This window comes from Macaca fascicularis, chromosome 4 (assembly GCF_037993035.2).
Source record: "Macaca fascicularis isolate 582-1 chromosome 4, T2T-MFA8v1.1".
In the NCBI taxonomy this organism is placed as follows: domain Eukaryota; kingdom Metazoa; phylum Chordata; class Mammalia; order Primates; family Cercopithecidae; genus Macaca; species Macaca fascicularis.
This window is the reverse complement of record NC_088378.1, coordinates 53,026,000-53,030,030: the sequence shown is the minus strand read 5'-3', so window position 1 is coordinate 53,030,030 and position 4,031 is coordinate 53,026,000. Positions and strand designations below refer to the sequence as shown.

The following is a 4,031-nucleotide window of genomic DNA, read 5'->3' as shown; positions in this document are numbered from 1 at the left end:
AGAATAGCATTGCAGATATAAATTGCTTTGGGCAGTATGGCCGTTTTAACAATTAAAATTCTTCCTACCCATGAGTATGGAATGTTTTCCCATTTGTTTGGTCATCTCTAATTTCTGTGTGTGTGTGTGTGTGTGTGTGTGTGTGTGTGTGTGTGTATGAGAGAGAGAGAGAGAGAGAGAGAGAGAAAGAGAGAGATACTTTATTTTCCAAGTAATACTGATTCAAAATATTTACACATTTATTATTAAGTCCACAATTAAGCACTCTTATTTGTATGGCTTTAAAAGTTATAGCACAAGATCTTTACATTAAGGATTGGTGGAAAAGATTCCATTTAAAAAATCCTGATAATTACATACATGTTTTTCCCTGTACTTTATTTTAAATACATTAATTTTTAAATGATGCTCATCTTTTTTTCATTTGGTAGTAAAATACTAGTGCAACTTTTCATCAAAATAAAGTTTGCCACAGAGGTAAATAAATTTTCCCAATTGAAATTGGCACTGCAGCTGCTTCTAAATAAAATTTCTTGTCATAACTTAAGTGAAAAAGAACTCGTGGTTGTCATTATAAGCAAAAATATAAAGTATTATAGCATTGGCTACATTCCTCCTTACAACACAAACTTTGAAAAACTGGAGATGTTTTACAGAAGTTTAGCTGGTTTTGAAATGGCACATGGGTGTGGATTTTTTTTCTTCACATTCTCGAAATTTTATCACCACTCCTCTCTGTGTTGCAGAGATGGCATCTGTGACTACTGGGATAGACAAGAAAGTTTGTTCAAGCTAAAGAAAGTCAAAATTTAACTGCACAGTAACAATGCAATGTTCATCATGCAGACTTGTGTTTCCTATATATTCAATTTACTAGCATGCATTAGAATACATAAACTTGTATTCTAATGATTTAAGTTTTATTTTACAAAATGAAAGAAATTTGAAGAAAACATGACCTGGTAAATAGAAAAGGGAAAATTTTTACTACAATGAAAATAGATACAGTCATATGAAGCTATGTAATAAGAATATAATCCACCTAGAAATGTACTTCTCAAAACTCCGCTTAATTTATGGAACAGATCCCTACTCTGTTGCATTGGGCCTGGGAGGGGAATTAATTTGTTTCAAAAAAAAAAAAAAATTCAGCACAACAACAAATAGCTTAACTTTGGTCCACTTATCTGTTAGCTTAAGGACAGTCATACTGCCCATAATACATTCAAAAACCCAAGTAAATTTAAAAATATATTCATGTGTAATTTCACTCTAAAACCGGCATAGCTGTTCTGTCCTCATTCTCTGCCTTTTCAGCTTCAGAATCCACCGTTGGCTTGCTCTCTAATCCTCAGCATCTTCGTGATCTTCCCTGGCAGCCTGAACAGCGTCTAGTTGGCTAGGTTCTCTCTCCTCTTGGGTCATAGATTTCTGGGGTCACATGGTCCAAGTCTGCTTCTAGAAGTTCAGTTTGTACTTCCACTGGCATCTGATTTATCCATTCAACATGAAGCTTCTCTACATGTACTTCAGTACCTTCTTCAGTCTGAATTCGACCCACTTCTAGATAACTTATTTGGACCTGCTCTGGAAGCACACTCAGGTATGAACCAAGTACCTGGCTGTCCTGGAGCACATCTGGATGGATGTGTTCCACAGTCACTTGTGCTGAATCCACCTGGACCTGAAGCAATGGTAGCACACACACCTTCCCAATTTGTTCTATAATAGTCATTGATGTCACAGGTTCACTTTGCATGTAAGTTTCTACTGAAAGAACTTCTTCCATTACTAGATACTCTGAAATATTGTATCACTGAGGTACCTCATTAATTTATTTCCTTGCATTAACCGCAAGTCACATAAAGAACAATGGTTGGGTTTACATCCAATTTGTATTATGAAGTGATCTTTGAACTGGGCCCAGCTGTTAAACACACTGTTACAGACGTGGCATTCACAGAGCTTCTTTCTTCCTTTTTGCCCCTACTCCAGTTTGGCATGCAGTGAGGTGACATTTGAGGGTGCTATTTCTAGCAAATCTTTCATGATAATTTGGACACTCAAAAGGTTTTTCACCTGTATATTTTTCTAAGATGTTCTTTAAGATTTCCAAAACAGTCAAACTGCTTCTCACAGTACTGACATACATACACTTTTTTCCCAGTTCTTTGCTTCTTAGTGACTCCACCTTCTTCAAGGTGGTAACAATTTAGGTGCTGTTTCCATGTGCATACCTTTCATTGCATATTTCACACTTGAAACTCTTAGATGAGTGTGATTTCATGTATTCCTTCAAATGATAAAACAATTTAAATGAACCATTACATTTCTCACAATGGAACAAGTCCTTCACATGTGACAACTGAAGTTCCACAGTTTCAGTACTTTCTACCTGTATGCTTACGGGGTCAGATGCATGGCCATCTTCTTCTTTAATCTGCCCTTTTCTGTCACTTTGGTGATACTTGCTGGTAATATCTGCCAACAGTGCTAGAGCAGAATCTTTAGAGGAACTTGTGTTCTGTATGTACTTTATGGATGCTTGGCAGAATCCACTTCCTCTAATGTTTTGATACCTTCATCTTCCATTTCAATTGTGCCTTCAGCAATCTCTACCTCAATTTCAATAGGTTCTGATTCTGCAGATGGCAATGATTCTGTGATAACATTTGAAGTTGCTGCGATCTTCCTTTTTTTGGCCACCATTTTCCCTACGGGATTTTCCTCTAATGGAGTTGAGTTTTCTTTGTTCCTGACTTCAAGGGCTTTCATAATGAAGCAGGAAATTTTGCCTGACCCCTTCATGGGTGGGAACTGGTGTGCAGGTGCTGGGGCTAGCCGGCCACTTCGGCACCAGCTGGGGCAAACTCTACTCATTGGAACCTGTTGCACTCAACCTGCCACGGGAGGGAGCATGCAGGTGAGCGAGTGCAGGAGACAGCGCAAGTGCTTTTGGGTGCTGGCAGGAGCAAAACTCCATGTGGGTCCTGTGGACTGCATCCCTGGCTGGACCCTCCATCCTCGGCTGGATTCCTCTCTAAAGCAAAGCCATGAAGCCATCCCTCTGAAGTCAAGCTGCTTCTCTCTGATGTCAAACCAGTCTCTGACGTCCACCTGCTTCTTCTCTTCTCTGCTCTCAGCTAGTGGAGCCTGGGGTTTTTATACGCACAGGATGGGGGTGGGGCAGGGCATAGTTGACTTTGGAAAGACAACATTCGAGTGGGAAAACAGGAAGGCATGCTCTCACTTTGGACTGCTGTCACAGGCTTGAGTGTGGGACCCTTGTCAGGGACCTGCCCTCCTTTACCCAGAATTCCCCTGCCTCCTGTCCCTAGCGATAACTTCTAGCATTTGTAGAACTCTGCTGCTTTCCATACATCATTGACTTCTTCTCCTGTATCAATTATTTTGCTGTATATGTGAACTGAATAAAATTACAAAAGGTCATTTTACCAACACCTTCTGTCTCCACCAAAGGTTTCTGAGTAAATTGAAAGAATTTATAGAACTTACTGCAAGCAGTCAAAAGAGACTTGTGATCCTTAAAATGGTGTCTGTTGACAATCAGGATAATGTCAGTAAACCAGTCCTGATCTTGCTTTTTATTCAGTCAGTCAGTCGAGGATCATCTTATGATTTCAGGAAACTTTTGAAGGCATTTCATCCTCTCTTCAACCTCCATGGCCATCAGGTTACCCTAGTCCATGGTCTATCCTCCTTCTGAGGCAGTAAATTTTCCCTGACATTTTTGCAGACAGGAACTAGAGTGTGGGTCCTGGGGCTAGCTGGCCTCTTTGGGACCGGCTAGGACTAACTTCACTCACTCAAACCTGTTGTGCTCAACCCCTTAGAGGAGGAAGCATGCAGGTGAGCTGGTGCAGGAGCTGGGATTAGTGCTTTTGGGTGCTGGCAGGAGCAAAATTCTGTGCAGCCCCAACAGTACCATCTAGGGTGGCGTACCTGCCACCCCCAAAGCCCCTGAGGGCATATGTTACGGTGCTCTTTTAGCTTTGCCATTCACGGTATAA

At 40.6% G+C, this 4,031-nt stretch overlaps 1 pseudogene; it reads right to left on the bottom strand.

Moving 5' to 3' along the window:
• Positions 1-1,267: 1,267 nt before the first annotated feature.
• Positions 1,268-3,685, bottom strand: LOC123566786 (zinc finger protein 131-like; annotated as a pseudogene).
• Between the last annotated feature and the right edge of the window lie 346 nt (positions 3,686-4,031).